Source organism: Mus musculus, chromosome 10, assembly GCF_000001635.26.
Source record: "Mus musculus strain C57BL/6J chromosome 10, GRCm38.p6 C57BL/6J".
Taxonomy (NCBI): domain Eukaryota; kingdom Metazoa; phylum Chordata; class Mammalia; order Rodentia; family Muridae; genus Mus; species Mus musculus.
Window position 1 is genome coordinate 108443962 of NC_000076.6, and position 27185 is coordinate 108471146.

The following is a 27185-nucleotide window of genomic DNA, read 5'->3' on the forward strand; positions in this document are numbered from 1 at the left end:
AAGATGTTCCTTGTTATTTCCCTTCTCTAAGCCCCGGAACGACAGGGGCTGGCAGCTGCCAACCCACACATCCACGAGAGTACCACGGGATTGTAATAACTACACTGTCCCATCCCGGGGTATTTAGTAGTCTCACCTGGGAAGCTCCCTGCACGGAGACCAGCAGGATTTCTCATATAACCAGCATGGAATGAGAAGGAAGAGTCTCAAGTCAGCTGGCAGTCTAAGTGGTGTTGGGGTGGGAAGGGGGAGGGGGCTTTCTGTTCTAAATGCGTCTTCTAAGAGCCCGTGAACACTGCCTAATGAGAAAGCCATTCGTTCTGCCTGAAAGTAGCGGAGAAACAACAACAACAACAAAAAGCAAAACAAAAGTTCCTTTACTGGAAACAGATGGGCCACATCAATTATACATTCAGGAGAACACAGAAGAGGCCAAGTTGTCATGTACCCGAAACAACTCTATTTAGCCAAGTTCCTACCGGGAGTTCACGGACCGTTGAGAATCTCTTGCCCGGTTCTGTTTTTATTTTTCCCAGTGTGCCAGGTCTTGGGTTTGTAAGGTGATGGGAGAGAGGAGAGGTGGTTGTTTCTTGATTTCCTGGGGCGCACCATCCTGTAGATAAAACATCTGTAAAAGAAAAAGACTCATGGATGATGTCTTGCTGACAGTGCCTCAGAGGTCAGGAGCAGGTGAACGAGGGTGGAGTCTCCACCTCCGCCCTTTGTCAACATTTTACCTCAGGTTTTGCTGCGTCAGGAGTAATCTTTCAGAGCCTCCTAATGGCACACACTTCCATCTTTGTTTTTCTGTTCTCTCTCCCTCTCCCTCCTCTTCTCTCTCCTCCCTCTCCTTTCCCCCCTCCCTCCCTCCCTCTCCCTCTCTCTCTCCTCCCTTTTCTCCTCCTGCCCCCCCTTCCCCCAAGTGCAGTGCAGCCCTGGAAGACCTCTCCACAATTGTAGGATTTCAGCTAGGAATCCATTGTTTATCCCATCTTCTCCCTCATGAGGAAGGTTTGCTGAGTTACAGTCCCCGTCTGACTTCAGTAAGCACTGCCTCTGTTGGTCATTTTCCCTTTAGAAACATAGTATATATGTTCATGACCCTGGGAGGGTCCTGGATCTCCTGTCCTTGGAAAAGAGATGCCTTTGGGGCAGTTTTGGGACAGCACCCCTGACCTTGTGTGAAGGAGGTTAAATGTTATTATATAGCAGGGAAAACAGAAAAGATAGAAAAAAAAAATAACATACTTATCATTGTCCAAATATGGCCTTCTTGAACTCTCGGGGCTATTTCAACACTGTGGGGAAATTCCAGAAATCTCTGCCTACAAATATTTCCCTCACCTTATCTGCCTTTGCTGAGAAACCAAAGATAAGCTTGGTATCAGTAAATACGAGTGTCTGAAGAAGAACAGCTCCAGCTCCGGGGGCCCAGAGTGCTGTGCCCAGCCCTGTATCCTTGTCAAGCCCCTTTCAGCTTTACCTAGTCTTCAGCCACATGTTAGCCTCCAGTGGTTTTTCACGTTCTGGTGAACCCCCATCCATAAAATTACTTTTGTTGTTTCATAATCTAATTTTGCTACTGTTATGAATCCTAATGTAAATATTTTTGGAGATAGAGCTTTGTCAAGGGGGTCGCGACCCACAGGCTGAGACAGCTACCCTAGTGCTTAAGGCTGGGTGGTGAGATGCTGGCTTGCTTTCTACGCGGAGGTGCAAGATCCCTGAGCCCTAAGCTGAACTACTTGGAAAAGAAATTCTGCCCGTGGAACGCACGGCTTTTATCTTTGCTTTTCTTGGTCCACTGAGTCACTGAGATAGACTCAGCAGACCCCAGTTTATACTCATAGTGCCAAGACAAACATCCGTGGCTCTCCGTCCCTCTGTTTGTGTACATGACTAATCTTACAGATTTCGCCCAGCTGAGCTCCTCTGCTTTTGACCAAAGCGTACACTGAGAACTTGACTATAGAAATAAAAACAGAATCATGTACAGCCAAGCTGCCCTAGAACACTTAACGTGCCTTTTCTTGGCAAAGTTCTTTTAACTCTTCCGGATAGCGTTTTGAGAGGCATTCCAAAACTCGGGCAGAGTTCGAGTTTCAGCTCTGATTGTGGTATGTTATAAAATTAGGCAAGATTGTAGGTTACCAGGAATTTGGACCTGCGTGATTCGCGGGTTTACTGGGATGTGAGTCTGGGTGTATCCAGCCTGGGTTGTTTATTTACGCAGAGAATTGAAGGAAGAGTTCAGAAACATCCTGTTACAGGATGTGCGGATGGGCCAGCCTGAGTTTGAAGAGAGAGGAAATCTGGAGAGACTCGTATCAGCACTGCCCTCTAGTGGCTGTGTGCAGTTTTAATGAATTAAAAAAAAAACCCTTCCAGTTCTCCCATTTACCTTAGCAAGCTTCCAGATCGTGTATGGGGAAAGACAAAGGGACAGGAAGGTTGACAGAGTAGCAGGGAACAAGGAAAGTTAGTAAGGATTGTTCAGCACAGGGAATCTGAAGAGATTCAGTGAGCCTACTCCACGCACAGGACACACAGGCAGGCAGGCAGGCAGGCATACATGCCTGCGTTCATGTGTGCGCACGCGCGCTCCGCCCCCCCCCCCCCCAAGTTATTCTAGCTAAAAATCTTTATTCAGGATGGACTTAAGGGCTTTCAGCTTCCTTCCAGCTCTTTCCATGCTTAGGTGAGTCACTGCGGCCTGAGCATAGGAGCCCGGGTTGCTGGTTAGACCAGGATCGTTTATTGAACTTTCTAACCCTCCTCTGCGTTGCCTTTAGGGCTTTCTCCTGTCCTTGCACTCAGCTCCCCACGGAAGAGCTAGTGGTCCAGTCCCTCAGGTGCCTGAGGAGCGGCCAGGGTTAGAGTTGCCTCAGCCCTTAGGGAATGTCAGGAATGCTGAGACTGTCTGGCGCTGCTGCTTCTCAGACCCCCGGGGGAAAGGAAGTTTTGGATCAGAGCTGTGGAAGGAGCAATCTTTACCTCTGACCACAGTTACCTAAAGATGTGGCACTGACCCTTCTACCCAAGTGTCGGTTGCCGGAAATCCCCTTGTCTGTTCGTCTGGAAGCAGAGGTCTCTGGGAAAGGCTGCATAGCAAACTATAGATGTGTGAAATTATTTGACATTTCATTCCTTATCCTGAGATTTCAGAGTCTGAATGAAAATGGGCATCTTCTTATGTCATGCATTGGGGCTCAAATGTTGCATGCTCTATCTGGTTTGCTAAGCCAAAGAACTTTTGCTAACTGTTTTTTTTTTTTTAATAGAAAGGGAAGAAAAAAAAAAAAAAGCCAGGGACTGGCTCCCAAGTGTCACCACACAACAGTTGTTCTGACTCTCCGTCCCCAGTCTGAATTTGGCTACATTTGTGTCTGCGTTTAACTCACACAAGTATAAGGACAGCCGTCAGAGGAGCCAGAAACTACATCGAGAGCGCAACTGCTTTCGCAACAGCCTTTGTGACAACTAGAGTCGCTCAAGAGAATGATTTCTTTTCTGAGATGGACTCTGGGGCTCCACCCTTCTCAACTCAGCCGTTGTTCTACAATATATCTGGCCTTCGATGGAGACTTACCGTAACCTTCAAACACCACAACCTTATCACAGCTGCCACCCTGTCCCTTCTGTTGCTTCCCTGGAAACCTCTGTGGAGGGGCACTTCTCCTTGTGTTCAGGAAGTGCAAACATTAACATAAGAGCAGTTTAGTGAGGATATTTGCTTGCATCTGGGTACAAACATGAAAGGGTTCCCCCCCCCCCCGTAATTGTTACTAAGTGTACTCTGTCAAAATTCTCTGCCTGCCACTTGCCATAAGCCTCCTTAGTGGCACCTCAGCTCAGTGCCCTGGATCCCGAAAGTCTTAAGGCTGGCAGTATTCATTTTCAATGTCTAAAGTCAGTTGCTTTCAAAGTCTCTGCCTCCTCCTTCAAAGAGGTAGAGGTGATAATCCTTAGTATTAGCACCCCCCCCCACTTACTCCCCAGCCCAACCCCGACAACACTTGCTATAGGATCTGAAGGCTCTTCCTTGCCCTAGAGAGGCTGCTGTGTTCTCTGTAGGGCGTAGCTGCTTATTTGACCAGTGTTGACTACGTGGCTCTGTTTCTTTGGAGTTTTACATAGAAAATCTCATGTCTCTGGCTTTTCCCCCTCTCCAGACAGGGTTTCCCTGTGTAACCCTGGCTGTCCTGGAACTCGGCTCTGTAGACCAGGCTGGCCTCGAATTCCAGAGATCTGCCTGCCTTGGTTTCCCGAGTGCTGGGATTAAAGGCGTGTGCCCCCTGAGCCGGTTCATGTGCTGGCTCTTAGGAGGACTATACCACATATCCTTGGGGATGCTGAGTCCCCGAGGTGCGGTGATCTGCTTCGCGCCACGATACGTGCTTAATTGAGAAGCTTGTTGACTTAAACCCAGCTACCTTCTAGCCTTCTTTGTAGTTGATAAGAGCTATAAGAAACCCTTTGGTTTTTGCTACTCCAGAGAGTATCCAGTCTGGACAGCTGGCACATCCTCTGCACGTTAGCTTGTCTCTCCGGCTCCTCCTTCTGGCTCTCGAGGACCATGTGCTGGCTCAGTTCAGAGATGGTGACTCTTTCCTCTCCAAGTCACTCTTCACTCCACAGCTTGGTGTTGACAGTGGCGAGTCACATCTCTATCACGGCCTCGTCCTGTGGAGGCCTAGCCCAGTTCTCTCCAAGCAAGAAGGGACTTTGGCAGGGACTCCGGCTACTCTGTAAATTGCATCATTTGTTTTCTCGAAAGTTTTTCATCAAACAACTGCGTCTACAGAAAGGTTGACTTCCTGCAATCCCCGTTCCTCAGATCTGCGGAGTTCTTTAAACATGGACTGTAATGCAGAGTTTTATGTTGTTCTTAGTGATACTCAGTATACAGTATATTAAAGTGGAGGTAACCCAACAGTAGTAAGTGTCTATTCAGGGGAAACTAGACCCCCTCCAGATCAAAGGGACGCCAACTCTCTGGCTGTGGTAGAGACCAGATAGTTCAGTTGGGTCAGGTCACCACTGCTCTTCTAAAAAAGGCAGGACCACCCCAGGAAGGTAGACTCACCTCAAGTCATTCTTAAAACAAAAACAAAAACAAAAACAAAAACAAAAAAAACAGAAGGAGGTAGAATAATTATCCCTTTAAAGGCTACTATTCTTTTCTTTTCCTTCCCAGAATTCCTGCTCCCTAGTTCGGTCCCGGCCAACTTTGGGCCTGTCCATCTTTCTCTAAGATGCAACTTTTCTGCTTTCTCTCCCCAGTTTTTATTTGGGATGTTGGTCAGAGCCTAAATCTGTTTCTTCTGGTCCATTGGGGTATAAGAGGAATGTCTCGTCTTCCTATGGCCTTTAAAGTCCCTATTGTTCAGTGGCTCTCTTCATTCTCTCTTTTCCTATCTGGGTCTTCGTCTTCCACTGTTGGAATAGAGCCTACCTTTCTACAGTACTTCCCTCCTTTCTGGGGAGGCAGAGGAGGAGAGGGAACATCCCTTCCTAGCATCTCCTTCAAAGGAGATTGTGCGAACATTCTAATAGCGCTGGCTTTTGTGTCCTATTGATCTAGTTAGACTGGTATGTCCATCTGAAGATCAGACATCAGTGAGGGAACTGGGGCCTCATGGATGCTACGGCATCTTATGGAAGTTACTAAGGAGACTGTGATCATGGACACAACAGCCCACTTCCTCTCTGGGAGCATGGTTTGTCACATTCTGCGATATTCTCTTGTACTTGATAAAAGTCTGCTATTTGTATGCTTTACCTCAGATCTCCTAGCCTTGTGTGAGATCCAGTGAAGGAACTAATAACAGACCACTCACAAATTCATTTAAATACATGTAATTTAGTGCTAAATTTAGATCCTTGAATTCGTCTATGGCAATTGATTCAATAGGAGTAAAGGTCATTATGTCAGAGTTGATTGGAACACATTTCTGTTCACTACTGTGGCCATGGCCTTTGCTGTCCCTTTAGCTCTCCAAATCACAAGCCTCCAGCTATAGAGGCTGACCACTCTTCCCTGATGCAGTTATATCTGGCCTCTCATTAAGCCAAAGGGCTTCTCTATCCCCCTGTTGTCTCGGGGACATTACTGTCTTGCTTTCTCGTGGGTGTTTTGATCTGCACTGCAGTGGACACTTGAAGGCCACACTCTCGTACCTTTCTGCCGGCAAAGCATCGTCATTTGAACAGCCCCGGTCAGGCATTTCTGGTTAGAATTGTGTGTTAGAACCAACATAAAGGAATCGCTAAGTGAAGAGGGAGGCCATGTTGAAATAACTAGGACATGAAACTCAGGTAATGAGGGACAGTATTGAATGGCTAAGCAGGTACAGAATATCTGTATCTAACAATTATGAAAAGAACATGTTGACATTATTTATGATGGAGTTTTGAAAAATAATTCAGATATATAGGCTTAAAGGGATATAGACTAGACAATATAGAATCTAGACACTAAAGATCCGTATGTTCCTGGTAGCATGGTGAACTAATTCGAATGCCATGCTTGGCCCTTGTCTTCTTTTGTGGGTGTAAACTTACAGAACCTATTACAAGGACAGTTTGGGGGGAGCAGGTTTGTACCATGGAACCCACATCCCTGGCTGCTACAGACAATGCTAAGATGTGGATCCTTGACTTAGGCAAAACTAGTCAGAAAATTCCTTTTCGATTACCTTAAAGTTGCAAAGCTGTGGTAGCTGGATCCCAGGTTCTGTGTGGGAATTTGTTCCAGTTGGGTTTGGTTTTGTCCGGCAGAAAGCAGACAGGGAAATAAGTAGGCAAGAGGGGGACTGAGTTTTCTGTCATCTAAGGCTTGAAAGATGAGCTGTTTATCACTCTCAGGGCCTCAGGCCCTTCTCTGTCATTTCCACAGGAGTACGAGGAAACTGACTTTTAGGGCAAGGGGTAGCGAGGAGGCAGTCTTGATTTGTGTAGCATTTGCTTAATTCCTATGGTGAAAATTTTTTTCCTACCATGAACAGTTTCAAGCCACAAGGATTTCACAAGGAGCTTGCAGAAATTCCGAACCATTGAACGGTCTGCTGTCTCCAGCACGCAGGAGCCCATTCTGCCTCCCAGTTCCAGCTTCAGGAGGGCCACCCTCCATCCAGACATCAGGGTTGCGTTTCAGCAAACAGCAAGGAAGAATCAGAAGCAAAGGGTATCTTTTGTTCTCGTTTCCAGTGAACTCCCTCTGTGAGCCCTCACTGGCCAAACTTACGTACATGACACGGAGGTGAGAAATGTCTTTATTTTGGGGGCTGCCGTTTTCCGCCTTAAAAATTTAGATGTCTTGTTGTTTTTTATAAAGCAGAAGAAAATGCATCTGGTGAAAAGCTAGCAGTCCCTCTCTCACAGCAAACTCCAATTTAAATGGCAAAGAAGGCAGTTGTGTATGTGTGTGTGTGTGTGTGTGTGGGGGGGGGGGTTTGAATGAATCTCCAGGAGGGCAAGGCAACTCCTGGAGATAGCAGAAGATATGGTTGTTGGCTATTATTTAATTTTACTGTGATAACAACAGCCGTTTTCTTCCTCTCGGGAGCGCAGATCACCTGGAGGACCAAGGATGTACGCAGGCAAATGGGAATCAAATGTCCCTTGCTGCAGATGAAGCAGCTTTGGAGAGTGGCCACCTTTCAGTAACGAGAGCATTAGTAACTTCAGCTCAGATATGAAACAAACCATCTGCTTGAAGATGAACTTGCAACATCGCCAGCCTGCCCACATTCCCTTCCCCATTTTGCTCCGATAAAGGCGTTGTCTTCTTTTGAAGGTTCCCCTTACAAGTCTCCCAAAATGGAAGAAGCTGCACTAAACACAAATAGCCTCTCTCAAACACACCCACTAGGTGAGTGAGACAGACTGAAGACAAATGGGACAAACGTCATGTTAGTTGAAACACATTGGAACTTGGCAAGTAAGAGTTACTATCTGATATGTAAGTCCCTCCCACCCTGTGAGGTTTAATCAGCCAACCATTGGCTTACATGGAATTCCTCTAATCCTTATCATCACGTGCAATTACTGAAATGAATACCAGGTTTTAGAAATGCTACAACAGTTCCTGACAGAATGATAATCAACGGCTATACCGTATGGGTCAGATCCGAGATAGAATAGGCGTTCCTAAGACTATGCTTAAGGAAGAGTTGGAGCAGATAGGATTTTCACACAATGGTCAAACATGAGGCTGTTCGTGAAGCCAAGGCAAGCTCTCTGACGGGATGCGAGCACGGAGAGCATTTTACTCCCGGCTATGTCATGGATCCTGCAAGAATGGGTTACATGGACATGATGTGGTGGCGGAATTGAATACCGCAAACCTCGTGCCTAAATATCTGTTGGACGGCACTGGGAAACCAGGCAGGCGCGGTTTACCTGGGAGTAAGGCGTGGATAACCCCACCAGAGTAGTATTTAGTTCACAGAGCAGGGCATTTGAAGCTATTGAAAAATATATACTATTTTTCACAGATTATTCAGGAAGAAGTATTACCCCCTAAAATTTTCATATGCATGGCCTAACAGATCCCCTTTTCTGTTTAATCCGGTTAAGCTAAGGAGCCCTGACTAATACACCTGACTAATAGGGCGCAGGGAAGAATTCCTCAGGCTTGTGGGTGTGTTAGAAAGACTTGCTAAACTGCAGGTTGCTGGCCTCTCCTCCACAGCGCGTGATGTGGTAAGGCAGGGTCCAACGCTACCGAAACTGCAGTCACTTGTTATGCATGAGCGAATGAGTAAATAGACTCGGAGTGAATCCTTTAGTTCATAAAATAAGAGATCACGTCTGATGGTCTAGGGTTGTAATTGTTGCTTTGTGAGAGGCTGAGGCAGGAGGATCACGAGTTTCCGTCTCTTCTGACCTACCCAGTGAATTCAAGGTCAGTCGTGGCTACATGGTGAGACCCTGGACAAAGTTAGGACTGGGAGATGTAGCCCAGTGATTACGACGCATGCGCGAGGTCCTCAGCTCGCTTCCTAGCCCTTCAAAAGAGACAGAAATGAAACAAAATCATGACATAAACCACGAGATGGGACGATCTCTGGGATTTGTTTGTTTCTATGAGTCTAAACTACAAAATGTTCTACTTATATAGTTTGCATTTCTTAATTTGTTATGTGTATGTACGTGGGGCTGGGACACACAGGCCACGGTATACGTGTGGGCTTAAGAAGAAACCTCACAGTTCTCTCCAAACTCAGCTCCGCACCCTTGGTAGGGAGCATCTTGATTCTCCGAGCCATCTTGCTGGCCACTACTTATGTATATTTTTCCTATTCAAATAAACACTGTGGTGTTTACTGAGAGTCTGTTTATCCTTTTAAATGGATGATTTTACAGGGCGGGACTTCTGTCAGCATATAGGTGGGAAGCTGAAGATGTAAAATTAGGCCTACTTTCGTGAAGGGAGAATTTCTTAAACAGGGTTTGTCCACAGTCCCATACTCAATAAAACCAGAGAGAGAGAGAGAGAGAGAGAGAGAGAGAGAGAGAGAGAGAGAGAGAAGCTAATCCAAAAATTATCCACATGTCTTTAAAAGGCAGAAAGAAAAGGGATGAGGCGTTTTTTTTGTTGTTGTTTGTTTTTTGTTTTTTTCCTAAAGAAAAAGTGTGGTTGGCCCAGCCCCAGAAACTCTGGAGTCTGTTTACCCAAATCGTTAGAAATTTTCAGCCTCAAGAAAATATTTACTCAACTCATACTTACCCAAAGCAGCAAGCTAGATGGCAGGCCCAGGGAGTCAAGGCTGGTGGAACCACAGGTTGGGGGCAGGGCAATTGTGAGCATTGCAGGCTCAGCAAAGGCCTGCTTCTTCTAATTGACCTCTGTACTGTTGGCGGAGGGAAAGCAGGTCCAGGCAGAAACAGCTGCTGGCAGCCTTGAAGAGAACTCTGCCCAGATTTGGGGGATTTCCTGAATTTCATTTTGAGTGATTTGATATTATTTGCACACATTTCTGTCTAAAACTATTATATTGCAAATTGCTTTGTAGTGGGCTGAGTCTTTTTTTGGGGCTTTTTTTGTTTGTTTGTTTTTTGAGACAGGGTTTCTCTGTATAGCCCTGGCTGTCCTGGAACTCACTCTGTAGACCAGGCTGGCCTCAACTCAGAAATTCGCCTGCCTCTGCCTCCCAAGTGCTGGGATTAAAGGTGTGCGCCACTATGCCCGGCTCTTTTTTTTTTTTTTTTTGGTGGGCTGAGTCCTATTCATCATTGTAATCCACACAGTGAATACCTGCCTGTCATAGACTCAGTTCTTATTTTTGTTCTAGGACTGAGCACTGAGCACTGTAACAGTTCATAATATCGAAGGTAGAAGTTTCTGGGAGAGAAAGTTGGGCACATTAATGTCCACACTGCTAAAATTCATCTTTTATTCGATCCTACCTCACACATTTTTTTCTAAAATTTATTTATCATATATAAGTACACTGTAGCTGTCTTCAGACACACCAGAAGAGGGCATCGGATCTTATTACAGATGGTTGTGAGCCACCATGTGGTTGCTGGGATTTGAACTCAGGACCTCTGGAAGAGCAGTCAGTGCCTTTAACTGCTGAGCCATCTCTCCAGCCCCTACCTCACACATTTTGATCTACTGCTTACCATGGTTTGACCATGTCTGCCGATAAATTCTTATTTATTTGTGAAACGGGAGATCAGTCAGTTGTACTAACCCTGCCTTTTAGGTACTTGTACTTACGTTCCTGAAGGGAAAATTAATTGTTTACACATCATCTGTGGACTATGACCTACCCAAGGAAAGAGTCTACAGTGTGACATTTTGAAACGAATTTGCATCCACAGCGTGGGCCAAGCCGGCAGCTGCAATACCGTGCAGTTTCGCAGGTTGCAGGAACCTCCCGCTTTCGGATTCTCGCACAGGCTGTAGTTCCAAGTTCTGCCGCCCACACAGCTCCTTGAGGAAAGGTCATCCTTGAAGCTCCAACAAACATTTCTTTTAGAGCTAAGGAATTTAGACCTCTGCTTTTAAGGCTGTTTTGATAGAAGAGCTTGAGGCCTAAAGAGGGACAGAAGCCTGAGGAGGGTGGAGATAAGGGGTTTTATCTCAGGCCGGCAAAAGATAAATTTGGCTAAGTTTCTAGTTTCTTGGCGTTGAAGCTTTCTAAATGCGTTCAGTGAAACACCAGGTGCACACCAGAGCTCACCCTCAAACTCTTGCAGGCTACAGAGGGAACGGGAACACTGTTTCCAATAGTCACACCTTGGAGCTGGTTTGAAACAGTTGGAGGCCTCCGCTGTGACCACAGTAGTGGTTCTGCGCTTTAGAAATGCAGCTTGCCTGTGGCCGGCCGGCTTGTAGCCCCACGATCTCAAGGCAGCCACATTCAAAGTCAGGTTAAAATATTTCCGGGCTTTCCTGGAAGGGATCATGAATTCACTTCTGCACCTGATCAGGAAGCCGGGCCAGCTGGACAGTGCTGAGATCTTGATTTGCTATTATCCCTGGCTATTGGCAGCCTTGTGATGGATCGTTTTCCCTGGGCCAGGGTCAAGATAGGCTAGTGAAAAACATTCTCTCGCCCCCCACCCCTTTTTTTCTTTTCAGAAAAGGGCATTGCTGCCCCTGCTTGCTGCCATGGCCGAATCTCATCCAGGCATAGGAAATCATTTGCTTGTAATTATTTCGTTTCTAGGTCTGACCGGAATGAACTTTGTGTTTTGTGGTTGTGAATTCTTTAAACGCATGGCTTAGTAACTACTGTCAGGGTTGAAATACCTAACAGAATGTCTTTAAGCCGTTTTAAGCCGATGGAAATAAGAAAAGGAAGCTTGGAAAGAGAGCAGGTAAATTATAAAAAAGATTGGACCCTGGCTTCATACTTAATTTTTAGAGATTTTACTTCCTACCTAAATAAGAATCCAATAGCCTTGGACAGTGTACTCTCTCTCTCTCTCTCTCTCTCTCTCTCTCTCTGTTGTGTGTGTGTGTGTGTGTGTGTGTGTGTGTGTTTAATAGATGACCATTCTCATATAGTTTGGTAGATTTTTCTCAGTGTTCACTCAGGAAACACACTGATGTTGGATTTTTAAACCTACCTTCCATGTTTTTCCACAGAGTGGAGCTATAACTGCATTAAGATGACACCGACAGGTTTGTAAAGATGAAAGATGGAGTAAATGATACTGAGAATTGACCAGGAGTTTCTGTTTATCAATTGTCTGGAGAAAGGAAATAAGTCATTAGGTTTAGTCTGAAGATCTGGGTGCTGAAATCATGCTGGAAGATCTTAATCCACTAGGACTGAAAGACCAATGGCCCGTGGCCTGGCCCGTGACGCGTCATTCCTTTACTTTGGGATACATTCTTATCACAGAGTGGTTTGAAATATTCCCTTCAAAGAGATAAGCTGTTTGTTTTGGGAAAATTGTGCCTTCCAGGTGAGCCATGTCTAACACCTGGCATTTAGTATTTCTGAAGAGGAGGTCCTATTACTTGATAAGCATTTAGTAAAGTAGGTTTTGTGCCAGGAACTGGTCCCGAACACGTGGACAGAGCATAGGATGACGTGGACAGCATAGGATAGATGACTCTGGCCATAAGGAGCTTTTACTTTAGTGGAAGGAGACAGATAGTTAAAGTGCAGCTGGGGGAGGGAGGGAGGGAGGGAAGTCATGGAGAACAGGGGTTAGACTCAGCATAGAGGAAACAAGGCCAGGAGGCTGGGGCTGTGTTAGGGAAGCTACTGAAAGGAGGCATGGTTGGAAAGACAGGGAGACTGGGCCCCTGGAGGCTCTGTGGCCTTGAAGAAGGCATGCTGCTGTCGTTGCTGGGTGTTTTGTGCAGGAAGGATGAGGCCTAACACAATTAGAAAAAGGACTTGTCTGTTGGGTAGAGAGAGAAGGGCAAGCAATCGTGGTGGCTGGCAGATGTGTAGTGACCTTAAAATCAGCAGGAACAGTGAAGATGACACGATGGCTTTAGAGACACTACAGCCAAGGCTATGGGGAGCTTCAGTGGTCAGGCTCTAGACTCTGAAAGGCAGAGAGCACCAAGGGGTCTTGTTGTCCTTTTGTGTGTATGTGCTCATGTGTGCATATGTGTGGGTTTAGGTGCGCATGCGCATATGCTGGACATAGCATCTCTCTTCAGTTGCTCTCCACTTTAGTCTTTTCAGTAAATGTTTGTTAAAATTCTTAAGAGAATTTCATATCAGCCATTTTGATCATTTTCCTTTCTTCTCCCTCAACTCTTCCCAGATCCACCACCTCCCCACCCACCCAACAGTTGGCTTTCTATTTCTCTCTCTTTTTCTTGTTTCTTTTTAAAGCCTTTTCTGGATTACTCAAATACCTTTGTATCTTGGACCAACCCTTAGAGCATGGTTAGTCTACCAGAGTTCATACCCTAAAGAAAACTCTCTCTCTCTCTCTCTCTCTCTCTCTCTCTCTCAGAAGGTAGCAATCCCAGTAGCAAATCCCCATCCCCTGATTATAATCTGGGACTTTGTCTGCCTTGAGCTTCCACAGGTCTTATGCACACCATCACAATGAGTGGTAGCACACATGCAGCAGCACTGTTGTGTTTAGGAACTACTGTTTCCTGATGGTCACCCCATCTCTGTCTCTTAAATCTTTCAGTCCTCTCATCCTGTCCTTGATGATCCCTTGGGGGCCTTGGGGGCAGGGGTGTGAGATTGATGTTCCATTTGAGGAAGAACTCTTTTCAGTGTCTTATTCTCTCTTGAAGTCTTGCTGCAAGAAGCAGCTTTTGGGGCTGGAGAGATGGCTCAGAGGTTAGGAGCACTGACTGCTGTTCCAGAAGTCCTGAGTTCAATTCCCAGCAACCACATGGTGCCTCACAACCATCTGTAATAGAATCTGATATCCTCTTCTGGCATGTCTAAAGATAGAGACAGTGTACTCATATAAATAAAATAAACATTTAAGATGAAGGAGAAGAAGGAGAAGGAGGAGAAGGAGGAGAAGGAAGAGGAGGAGGAGGAGGAGGAGAAGGAGAAGGAGAAGGAGAAGGAGGAGGAGGAGGAGGAGGAGGTTTTCTGATGAGGATTGACTAGTACTTAACTATAGCTATCAATATAAGAAGCGTATCTTTTTATGTATGTATATATGTATGTATACTATATATGCATATATTTTAGGAAGCTTCTACAGTCCTAGGTTTTCATATAAATTCTTTGAAAGACCTTTAGAATTAATTATTCCTCCTCATACTCATCCTACTACCTAGCCTTCCTACACCCTGCTCCATTTAACCCTTCCTGTTCCATTACTCCTCTTTATGTCTTTATATCACTACATTTTATCTCCCCTCCTTGACAGCCTCTCCCCTATTGTTCTTTAATAGTTTCCTGGTCTCTATGAATTTTTCAAATGAACCACACATTTGGGTCTGAAGACCCAAAGCTGACATTGACATGTGAGATCAAATGTGATATTTGACTACAGAGTTATTCTCCTATCTGTTTAAAAGAACAAGCAAGTCTGCTAGTGATATCTGTTGAGAACTTTTATGTGATGGTTCACTCCATACTACATAGTGGTCTATAACTTATGAGCTGTGTGGTATATTAACACTAATAAATTGTTTCTTTAATTGATTTTTTTAAATGACTGAATGATACTAAAGAATTGAGATTCTAACAAATTTACTGCTCAGTAGATGACTGGATTACAATTTTCTTTTTGATCAAATGGCTTGTTTGTTGGCTATAGGCCCTTTGGAATGTTAAGAGAATAGAAGTATTAGTTTTAAGACTAAGAAAATAAGCTGATGGTCACTGCAGATGCCTTTAATCCTAGTACACAGGGGGCCAAGGTAGGGAAATCTCTGAGTTTGAAACTAGCTTGGTCTATATAACAAGTTCCAGGATATCTGGGGCTACATGGAGGAATCCTGTCTCAGAAGAAAGAAAGAAAGAAAGAAAGAAAGAAAGAAAGAAAGAAAGAAAAGAAAGAAAGAGAAAAAGAGGAAGGAAGGGAGGAAGGAAGGAAGGGAGGAAGGAAGGAAGGAAGGAAGGGAGGGAGGGAGGGAGGGAGGGAGGGAGGGAGGGAGGGAGGGAGGGAGGAAGGAAGGAAGGAAGGGAGGGAGGAAGGAAGGAAAGAACCACAGGTAAATTCTTCAAATTCTTTGCCCCCAGTTCTTACCAAGGTTAGGCAGATGTGGCTTTGCTTGGTTTTGATATTGGTAGATGATGATAAATGACTGTCTTCTGTGACAGAACACCATGACCAAGGCAGTTTATCAAGGAGCGCATATAAGCAGATGTAGTGGGGCAGAGGCAGATGCATTATGATCTCTGTGAGTTTAAGGACAGCCTGATCTACACTGAATTTTAGGACAGCCAGGAACACACAAAGGCTCTGTTTCAAAAAGCCAAAAATAAAAAGATAAACATAAAAAGCACTTAACTGAGCTTATGGTTTCAGAGAATCAGAGTCTTCGATTGCAGAATAAGGGCATGGCGGCAGGACCAGCTGAGGGCTCACATCCTTTTTTTTTTTTAAAGATTTATTTATTATATGTAAGTACACTGTAGCTGTCTTCAGACACACTGGAAGAGGACGTCAGATCTCATTACTAACTGAAGATGAAGTCATCAAACATATGAGCGTGTGAGGGTGTTCTCATCCAAACCAACAAAATGATAATGCTTTATTCCTATAAATATTGATAGTTATGCTAATTGTTCCTCCTGTGAATATGAACCAGCAACTTTTGAATCAAAACTGGGCAAAATTTTATGAAAATATCATATTTATCCATTTGTTTATTTTCTTAGTCCAAAGGCATCTGCTGGGTTGTTTGTTTGTTTGTTTGTTTGTTTTTTAGGATTTATTCACTTTATTTATATGAGTACACTGTACCTTCAGACATATCAGAAGAGGGCATTGGATCTCCTTACAGATGGTTGTAAGCCATCATGTGGTTGTTCGGAATTGAACTCGGGACCTCTGGAAGAGCCATCAGTGCTCTTAACCACTGAGCCATCTCTCCAGCCCCAGCAGCTGCTGTTTTTAAGTGCTCTTTTAGACTCTTTGGATACAAAGATCACCAGTATCTATTATTACTGTCTAGCAGGTACTACCAACATCTCATTGTTAAAATGAATAGTGGATGGGCTTGTTGGATCACATCAGAGAGATTTTGTGGCAAGTTTGGAAGGAGGGAGACACTGTTTTTCACGGGTGACTTTGAACTACTGAATGGGGTTCCTCGTGGGATAGCTTCACGGGTGACCTCGAACCATTGAGCCTCATGGGATAGCTCCATCAAGCCTTGCATTTTAGAACAAGCAGTGTAGCAACAGTGTGCAGATGAAAATGCAGGCAAATAGGAATTCCCTTAATCCTGCCCAAACCTGTGCCTTCTGTCCTTGGCCTCTATCATATACAAAGCTATGAATTGACCACTTTTACTGAGTTCAGCACCAAGTTGGACAAAATAAGTAGAATAGAGATCCCCTCCCCCAACCCCAAAGCTCCATAACCAAATGCTCCAAGATCAGTATAAGACAGTTGTTTAGTTAGTTAATATAAGTCATTTCTCAATGTTATGGCTTAACTTCAATGGATGCTGTAACCCAAACACTGTTACAGTACAAACATGACTGAATACCTCTGACTGAGCATCTGGGAACATCTGGGACGTACATGACCTGTCTTCTCATTCCACCTCTCTAAGGCAGCAGTTCTCAATCTGTGGGTTGCGACCATTGGAAAACACATTTTCCCCATGGTCTCAGGAGCTGAGACACCTTTCAGTAGCAAAATTAGTTATGAGGTAGCAACAAAAATAATTTTATAGTTTGGGGGTCACCAACGCATGAGAACCTGTATTAAAGGGTTACAGCATTAGGAAGGTCGAGAACCACTGCTCTAAGGTCTTTCTTAGGAGGGGAACAAACACAGCCATGAAAACCTGTGACAATGTTCAGGTGGGGTTTGATGATGGCTCACTCACTGCATCTAGATCTTGGGGTGGGGTGGGGGCTTTTTGATGCTGTTCCCTTTCTTCTCTTGATACCAAAGAGTTTGGTTTTCCAGCCCTATTCTGGAGCAGCCCACTGGATTTTCTGATGTCCTAGTGTGTCTTTTTGTAGGATGCTGGGATGCTGGGATGCTGGGATGCTGGGATGCTGGGATGCTGGGATACAGGAGCGGAAGCAGTAAGGCCAGTCAGAAAGATTAAAAGTATCAAAGAGGAGCAGATAGAATTTCCAGTTTCTACTCCACAGCACTTACATAATGCCACCAAGAGAAAGAATGAGAACGGCACATGCCAGTATATGGCTTGTCAGCCCCTTCCTCTGGAGCTGCTTAGGGAGTCTCCAGATGTGGTTCCCACCCGATGGTTACCTTGGCACAGGTCTGGGCATGGTTTGGCATGTTCCTTAAGAGAAAAACCAATCAGTTTGGTACAACTCGTGCCATTATCTTTTACTCTGCCAGCTTGGTAAGATGTTCATTAGCTAACTCACAAACGTATTTATTTAGATTAATTATTGCAGGAGAGATTCTCTAGGCTAGGTTTCAGTGTTCATGAAAGAAAAAAAAATCAAATAAGGATGCGGCTTCAGAGTGGTGTGGAGAGTGAGCTGCAGCTCAGCGACCCCCCGTGGTGTCAATAAATGCATCAGGAGAGTTAAATCCAATATAATAACCAGCAGTAGTTGAAACACTCATTTGAAATGTCCTGGGGCTGGAATAAATAATGAATCATTATCGTGAAGTGCAAGGCCCCCGGGGGAGCATGATCTTCTGACCAGCAAGAGATGGGATGAGAAGCAGCTCTGGCCACTGAAGCCAAGTGAGAATCGGGTCTCAGTCATCCACCCAGTCACGTTGCAGGCTGGGCTACAGGAGACAGAGACCCCTCCTCTCTGATACCTATTGTACGCTCCTGTTTCTTATTTAGTAGGCTTTACATGTTCTGAACCCTGCTGAGTTTTGTTCTTTGGCCATAATGAGCTCTTCCCTCTAAAACTTGTTGGCCACCGTCCTTTCCACAGAGTTGCTGACAAATAAGACACATTTAAGGCCAGACCTGGACACATTGACAAGCCATGTGCCAGCAAGAGCTGAAAATGTGTTAGATGAGATAACTAGGAGTCTATGATTCTTTAGTTCCTGTTCATGTGAAAGTGATACTACCATCTCTATTGGGCAGGGAGAGGTGGGTACAGGCCTTAGCCTTTAGGAGCTTGTAGATTTGATTCAACATATAGGTTTTCTGAGAAGGCAGCAGGTCTAGAGTGATTTGGAGAATCTGGACAGATTACACTGGGAGAGTGTTTTAAAGTAGATTTAAGGTTAAAAGATGAGGCAAGGGGGTTTGCTCAGTGGTTAGGAGCACCGACTGTTCTTCCAGTGGTCCTGAGGTCAATTCCCAGCAACCACATAGTAGCTCACAGACACCTGTAATGGGATCTGATGCCCTCTTGTGGTGTGCAGGCATACGTGCATACAGAATGTTGTGTACATAATAAATAAGCGAATCTAAAAAAAATAAAAGATGAGGCAGGAAGAGTTTGATTTTGAGTGCCAGGGCACATGGTCTGTAGGCTTATGAACGGAATAAAAGGGACTAGTTAAAGTCTAGGCAAACTTTCTCCTTTGGTTGCTGTTAAGCAACTCTATGAGATGAAATTATAAATTTCCATTTATAATTAATTAAGTTCAGTGCTGGAGATATGGTTCATTGGTTGAGTTCATGCTTAGCAGGCATAGGGGCATGGGATAAACCCCTAGCCCTCTGTAAATGATGAAGATGAAGATGACGACGACGACGACGATGATGATGATACACTTTCATGCTGCTGTTAGCTATAGCTCAGTTCTTGGAGTCCTTGCCTACCATGCCACCACTGCAAAACTGGCCATAGCATGATGGCACACACCTGTGATTCTAGCACTCAGGAGGCAGAGGCAGGAGGATCAGGAGTTCAAGACCCTCCTTGGCAATATAGAGAGTTCTAGGCTAGCCTGGGATATAGGTGACTCAGTCTCCAAAACGAGAAGATAACTGACTTTGGAATAAGGCTAAAGATATGCCTTAGAGTCGAGTACCTACCAGATACATCATGCTGATAGGAAGAGCATCAGTTTCACTCGCAGATCAGCTACAAATCGTGGCTCGCCCATTGATTAGAGTTATGCTTCTATTTCAGTTACTTTTTCTTCTTCATCTGTGAACTAGACCTAAATATCCAGTGCTGTTACTGAAGGAGATTCCTTCTGAGAAATGGAAGCAGTTATGGCATATAATATCCGCTAGATATTTTAAAAATAGGACATATTTTCATAGAATTATTACATTACTTATGATCCTAAGGAGAGGGATAACTTTTCTCACATCCCCGACAATACATTTTACACCACTGGTGTAAAAATGATGTTTCCTTAAGATAACAATTCAAAGCAGTTGTCTTAGTGTCTTAGTTTGGATTTTACTGCTGGGAACAGACACCATGACCAAGGCTAGTCTTATGAGGACAGTATTTAATTGGGGCTGGCTTACAGGTACAGAGGTTCAGTCCATTATCACCAAGGTGGGAGCATGTCAGCATCCAGGCAGGTGTGGGGCTAGAAGAGCTGAGAGTTCTATATCTTTATCCAAAGGCAGACCTTTGGCTTCCAGACAGCTAGGATGAAGAGTAGTAAAGGCCACACCCACAGTGACACACTATATCAACAAGGCCACACCTCCTAAAAGTTACTGGTCACTTAGTTACTGTTAGTTATTGTTCTATTGATGTGAGGCAACACCCTGTCCAAGGTAACTCTTAAAAAAGGAAACATTTAATTGGGGCTTGCTTATAGCTTTGAGGGTTAGTCTGTTGCAGGATACTGGATCACACTGTGAACCCCGAGATTGTTATTGTTATTTACTGGAAAAAAAAAACCAAACAAACCCCAAAACCTGTTTTTACGTGTTTGGCTCAGCCTTTAGCACACACCTTTAAAGCTTTTCTTTTCTCTGTTTTTCTTTTTCTTTTTTCTTTTTCTTTTTTTGTTTTTCAAGACAAGGTTTCTCTGTGTGGAGCCCTGGCTGTACTGGAACTCACTCTATAGACCAGGCTGGCCTTGAACTCAGAAATCCACTGGCCTCTGCCTCCCAAGTGCCCAGTTTAGCATGGACCTTTAATCCCAAACAGTGAAGGTAAAGTTAGTTTGTAAAAGGAAGTATTCATGTTTGAAAGTGATGTCTAATTGAGTGGCAGACAAAATGACGAATTAGAGAAAGATTTTACAGCATAGGCTATGGAAGAGAGGGAAAGGGAAGTTTTTTAAAAGAGCAGTGCAGGAAAAAGAGGAGAAGAAAGAAGAGGAGGAGGAGGAGGAGGAGGGGGGGAGGGGGAGGAGGAGGAGGAGGAGGAGAAAGCAGAGGCAGTTTTACCAAGAGACTTTTACAGAGACAGGTGCAGAAAGAACATGCTAGACACAGGTGAGGAGAGACTGAGCCAGAGAATGAGGAGCCAGAAGATTAGAACAGATTGCTTGCTAGAAGTAGTTTGATGCCAAGCAGAGTAATTCAGGAGAAGCCAAGGGAAGCCAGATTAAGTCAGTCAGCTTGGAGAGAGGAGTTTGAGCCAGAACAGCTTAGTTGAACCAGCCAGCCAGAGCTCAGAAAGAACTGTGAAGGAACTTAGTCAGCAGCACATCTCAGAGGCTGAAAACATTCTAAGTCTAGGTTAGCTTGTACGGAGGCTGGACGCTCCCAGGACTAGGCCTAGGTTAGCAGGTTGAGGCACTAGGCCTCAGAGACAACAATTACTACAGGAGAATGAAAGTTACGTTCACATCAGTTCATGATCATCATGGCAGGAAGCAGACACACGTGGAGCTGGAGCAGACGTTGAGACCTTTACATTCTGGTTTACAGGCAGTAGATGAAGAGAAAGACCTCTGGGCCGGCATAGGCTTACAAAACTTCAGAGCCCAACCTCGGTCACACACCTCCTGATCCTTCTCAAACAGTTCTACTGACTGGGGACCAAGCCTTCAAACATATTTGCCTGTGAGGCCATGTTCATTCATGCCACCACAGTGGTTTTTTGCTAGCATGTAATTGTATGCACCAAGACTCACTAACAGTCTGGTGGATTCTGTCACAGTTGTCCCAGCTACACAAAAAATAATTTAAAACAAAAATGGTATCATTCTATGTTCACAAGGGGACATCTTTGCACATTAATTCTCAGTCCTATCTAATTTTTATTTTTCGAAACTGAGTGATATTTTCTAGCAAAATGACACAATTATCACTTTCATGTTGTTTTCCTTTTAAGTTTTCCCAGGGTTTTAATGTTTTTATTTTTTGCCATTAAAAAAAAAATTACCAGGCTGGAGAGATGACTCGGTGGTTAAGAGCACTGATTGCTCTTTCTGAGGTCCTGAGTTCAATTCCCAGCAACTGCATGGTGACTCACAGTTATCTGTAATGGGATCTGATGCCCTCTTCTGGTGTCTGAAGACAGTTACAGTATACTTATATACATAAAATAAATAAAATAATTATTTAAAAAATATTAGCATAACAGCATTTAATATTTTGCAGGATATATATGTATATGTGTGTCTATATATGTATATATATGTGTGTGTGTATGTGTGTGTGTATATCTATATCTATATCTATATCTATATCTATATCTATATCTGTATATATATATATATATATATATGCCAGAAAATACATATGGTGAGGCTGATATATATGTGTATATATATATATATATATATATATATATATATATATATGTAATATATGTATATGTATATACACATATATATGTGTGTATATATGTATATACATATATTTATCAGAAAATATATGGTGAGGCTGATATATATGTATATATATATATATTTAATAGTACAAGAGATTAATTTTAAATTGTGGTAGAATTTATTTTAGTTTCTTTAAATATGCATGTATGAGAGTACATGCATGTGTGTGTGTTTCACTTATATTTCCATGTCCTTCTTTCTTGTTTCTTTCAGTACAGCGAAATCACCATTTTGAATTCTTCAATAGGCTATAAAGTATGTTTGGGAAGATGCAGTGTTATGTTACAGAATATTCCAATACTCAGGAGTATAGAAAATATGTTTCCTTCTAATATGATATCCCAAAAGAGATGAATAAATAAAATAAATGACTAAAAGTAATATTTATTTATTGACTGATTAGCCTATTGGTTGTAGAATTGGAAGAGGCTTAAAGGCGAAAGCCTGTTGACTGAGAGTGTACTGGGACATCATTAATGAGTGAGGTTGCAAAAAAATGTCCATTTGCTTTGGATTCTGGGTAATTACAGACCATCATCCCATAACTTGCTTGGTAGCTCTCTTCCCCTGGGCTTGGTGCCATTGGATATACTTAAGTGAATGACCCTGTCTGATTGAAAGCAGTGTTGGTGGCCTAAGCCAGGCCATTAGTACCTTTTAGTGCCCAGTGTCAAGCAGGTGTGGAAGAGCCAGCTTGAAGCCTGCCCTTAGTTCACATCCCCAAGGAAACTGTCAAGATAACCAGGGCAATTTTCTCCTGTGCTTTAAGAGTGAAATTAGTGTGGAGAAAATTGATGTCTTACTTCAGAGGGGGAAGTAAGGCAGGCTGGTTAGCTCTCTGGCTGGAGCTGCTATACCTGTTTTGACAGAGAGGAACCAGAGGGCCTGTGGCTTCTGCATCGTTTGAAGAGAGCAGAAAACTATTTGGAGTGTAGTTTGGGGAGTTTTCTTTTCTTCCACCCCCCTCCAAGTTTCCTTATCTCCCCGATTTTAAACATTTCTGCTGCCAAAAGCCTAATCCACAGCTGCGGGGAGAGGGAAATAACAACGCGGAAAAGCACCAAGTCCCTGGAACGGCGCCTGGGTGAAAAGAGCGTCTAAGAGCCTGCTGATTTCTCTGAGTGAAAAAAAAAAATCCTATTTTCTCTCTAGTGCCTCCAAAAAAGGATTAATTTGTTTGAGTTTGGAAATTAGTTTATTTTAAAGTAAAATTTAAAACTTTTGTCAAAAGAATACCTGTAAATAGTTTCAAAATAATAACAGTGCAAAAGGGACTTTAGTGAAAAGCTGTATTTACCTATCTGTGTCTTCCTCCATGCTGACCCACTGTGTGTGTGTGTGTGTGTGTGTGTGTGTGTGTGTGTGTGTGTGTGTGTATTTACTTGTTAGGAGAACGATATAGGATTGCTACAATTTACATTATTCTGACTATTCTGAGGTCATGAAGCCAAAGCATAATGTGACCACACGAGTAACCAGAAAAAGCAGTATGGGAAGAGGCAGAAGACGAGGTGAGGCCACATAAGAGGAGTGTCTCTGTGACTGAGCTCTGTGGCTTAGACATCTTTCTGGCTTCATTTATCTTCTGCTCCCTAGCGTGTGACGACTGTGCTACCATGGTGTCACGTTGGCTGATTTTCATATGCTGCTCTGTGTGTTTTTCACCCAACACAAATCTAATGTATGGATTACCCCTAAGAGTTGCAAGTCAGAAATCAATGGTTACGGCACTGTGGCCCATAGTGGTTTTCCAAAAATCAAAACTATTTTTCTTCCAGTGACGAGGACTTGCTTCTCCCTGTGTCTACTGCATGGAAGGCACTCACACATTTGCTGAGTGTATGAAAATAATTAAATATCCCTCAATTATTATAAATGGACCCTGTTATACTGCCAAGTGTGTTTACTCTACTGGTAGGGCAGAGAGAAAATAGAGAAGGACTCAGAAATGGGTGTGTGTAAATGCCCACATTTAGGACCCGATTTTCTCATCCTGGTTACTGTAAGATAATTATAGCTCCTCTGTAGAGAGGGGAATAGGGGCTGGAGAGATGGCTCAGTGGTTAAGAGTGCTGACTGCTCTTCCAGAGGTCCTGGGTTCAATTCTCAGCAACCACATGGTGACTCACAACCATCTGTAATGGGATCTGATGCCCTCTTCTGGTGTGTGTGAAGACAGCTACAGTGTGTGTGTGTCCATATACATAAAATAAATAAATAAATCTTAAACAGAGAGGTAAATAGCAAGGTCCAAGTAATCTGAAGGGAAAAGAGGAAAAATGGGGAGGATGTGATGGTTTGTATATGCTTGCCCCAGGGAGTGGCACAAGTAGGAGGACTTGTTGGAGTAGGTGTGGCCTTGTTGAAGGAGTGTGCCACTGTGGGCGTGGACTTAAGACTCTCATCTTAGCTTTCTGGAAGCCAGTCTTCTTCCAACAGCCTTCAGATGAAGAGTTTGAATTCTCAGCTCCTCCTGCACCATGGCTACCTGGATGCTGCCATGCTCCCATCTTGATGATAATGGACTGAACCTCTGAACCTGTAAGCTAGCCCCAATTAAATGATGTCTAAGAATTGCCTTGGTCATGGTGTCTGCTCACAGCAGTAAAACCCTAACTAAGATAGAGGGCCTTTAACTGGAAAGGGAGAGAGAAATACAAAGGAAAGAGTGAGCAGGTAAAATGGCAATAAGGATGTCTGAGAAAGTCAGAAGGAACCATACTATGGACTGTGTACCTAAAATACCTATAATATACATATATATAGAACTTTAAATGAGATAGTCCCATCTGCTCTGAAAATACTCCCTCTAAGAGCCATAGAAAACATATCAAAAATCCAAATACTAGTCATGAGAAGACTTCTTTTGAGTTGCTAGGGGTGTCGAAGAGACATCCCCCTCCTAACCTCAAAGATTACAGGCTGTTGCTATTGCCCCAAGTTGCTCCCTACCCCCATCCCCAAAAGATGATGGTAAGTCCATGGTGTTGATGGTAGGTCTTTATTACTAAAGACACCATGCACTTCAGACACAGGACCTAGAAGTCCCTAGTTGGAACTGACCTGAAAGTTGCCTCTCTGAGAACTTGCTTCCATGGTACTACTGTGGGGTATCTACCAGAGGAGACCACTTGGACATTGGTTCAAGCCAACAGTAAGTTTGCTATTAGCTGGCTGGTGACTACACTGGTTGTTTAGGATCTGAGTACATCCCCACTCCTTTCTCAGGATGATTGTCTAAGCCCGAAACCAGATTCTGGTTTGCCACATGTCTTAGTTAGGGTTTTACTATTGTGAACAGACACCATGACCAAGGCAAGGCTTAGAAGGACATTTCCTTGGGCTGGCTTACAGTTTCAGTCTATTGTCATCAAGGTAGAAACATGGCAGCATCCAGGCAAGCATGGTGCAGGAGGAGTTGAGAGTTCTACATCTTCATCTGAAGGCTTCTAGGAGAAGACTGGCTTCCAGGCAGCTAGGTTGAGTGTATTAAAGCCCATGCCCACAATGACACACCTACTTCAAGGCCATACCTACTCTAACAAGGTGACACCTCATAATAGTGCCACTCCCTAGGCCAAGCATATTCAAACTACCACACCACATCTCAATTAGCAAGAACAGTTACCCAGAAGTAAAACTATAGAAGCCAAAAAATAAGGTTAGTACATTTAGAGATTTCCCCAGAACCATGGACTTGATGGATTAGGTCTTTGTTCTCATTTCATCAGGTCTTGCTGCCTACAAGCTGAGTTCCAAGGCATGAATGATACTGCCATCAGGGCATCAGTCCTGCTAAGGTCTGGTGGCCTACTAAGGACCAGGATCCTGTTGTAATACCAGAAAGTACAACACAGTCTGCTAAAGGAGGGAAGTAACCAAGAGTCCTTCCTAGCTGTGATGACTTTGAACCACACAAGCTAACAGCATGACACAATACTGCTAAGCATGCAATATACCGTGGCACATATCTACACTCTAATTGACTTAACAGACAACTAGGGAATGCTAAGAGCAGGAGAAATAACTTCTCCAGTAGGAACATGCCATTTAGTTATCCAAAGCCAAAGAGTTAGTCCTGAAAACATATAGAGACGTGTAACGTTGTCTCGAATGAGTAGGCTGTATTTATGTAGTTAGGAATATATATACATGCATGTGCGCACACACACTAACTATAACAGCAATTAGCTTAAAAAAAAAAAAAAAGGCTGGAGAAATGGCTCAGCGGTTAAGACTGCTCTTCCTGAGGTCCTGAGTTCAATTCCCAGCAACCACATGGTGGCTCATAACCATCTGTAATGGGATCCAATGCCCTCTTTGGTGTGTCTGAAGACAGTGACAGTGTACTCATTTACATTAAATAAATAATACTAAAAAAAAAAAAAAAAGAGGCCATAAATTTGAAAGAGAGGAAGGAGTGGTGTATGGGAGGGTTTGGAGAGCAGAAAGGGGGAAATGGTGAATTAATAATCTTAAAAAATATTTTTTAGAAAAGATAATTACAGCCACTACAGAAAGAAAGTCTTTGGTAGAGGGGAGATTGTAGCTGCATATGTAAATTGTGGTATCAGGTGCTATCTCTTCACTAAAAGTCAGAGGACTCTTCCAAAAATGTGATGTTCCCTGCTGCTTTGATTTCCTCTATTTCTATACTGGCTCCCACTCAGACAGAGTGCAAAATAATTTCCTTTTGCTCAGTGCTGGCAAAAGATAATACACAGGAGATCCTACAGACAACACAGTCAGCTTTGCCTCTGAGAACCACCTCCCTGTGATAAATGACCCGTGGGGAAAGACAAATGAAGCTTGGAACTGGGTGAGCCGTTCTCTGAGAATAATTGCTCTCAAGGTGTTGTCACTGAGAATTCCTGGTGAGGGAAAATGGATTGTGTTCCAGGGAATTAAACACACACAGAAGGAAGGGTGTTGCTCTGCAGTGAATCCATAACACGATGAGAGTTGGAGATTCTGGTGTTGTATAGGGAATCTTTGCGACCCTGACTAGAGGCAGAAAGTGGGACACTCGCACTGGGTCTCACTGTGCCTGCATTTCATTTCACAGTTGACTTTCTGGGTGGGCAAAAATCCCGGTTGCTTGCAACTGCATCTACTAGACCAGTTCCCCAGTGTTGCATCTCAAGTAGTTATTGGGGGAAGGAATTTTAATGACACTCCATTAAGGCAATTAAATACTGCATCAAATAGTTCTGGCTTCTTTTGTTGGCTTTGTTAAAAATTATTTGTTCCAGTTTATTGCATGCGTGTGTATGCGTGTGCATATGCGTATGCGTGTGCATGTGTGTGTGTGTGAGTGTATGTATTTTAATTCACATTTTAATTTTTTTGTTAATGTGAGGGGACAGGACAAGGCATGGTCCATG

At 43.7% G+C, this 27185-nt stretch overlaps 3 long non-coding RNA genes across 3 annotated transcripts in view; 2 read left to right on the forward strand and 1 right to left on the reverse strand.

Annotated features, from left to right (window-relative positions):
- The window catches only part of Gm36283 (predicted gene, 36283), a 34366-nt gene extending 26711 nt beyond the window's left edge, over positions 1–7655 (forward strand). Inside the window, exons 2-3 of the long non-coding RNA NR_155870.1 lie at positions 7008–7261; positions 7573–7655. This is a non-coding gene — a long non-coding RNA (predicted gene, 36283). The remainder of the gene's footprint in view (positions 1–7007; positions 7262–7572) is intronic.
- Gm36440 lies at positions 357–845 on the reverse strand. The gene is made up of 2 exons (XR_380772.2): positions 738–845; positions 357–628 (listed from the first exon to the last, which is right to left on the reverse strand). It is a non-coding gene; the product is annotated as a predicted gene, 36440 (long non-coding RNA).
- A 4139-nt stretch (positions 7656–11794) lies between the features above and the next one.
- Positions 11795–27185, forward strand: part of Gm36601 — a 56312-nt gene continuing 40921 nt past the window's right edge. Inside the window, exon 1 of the long non-coding RNA XR_003949034.1 lies at positions 11795–11835. This is a non-coding gene — a long non-coding RNA (predicted gene, 36601). The remainder of the gene's footprint in view (positions 11836–27185) is intronic.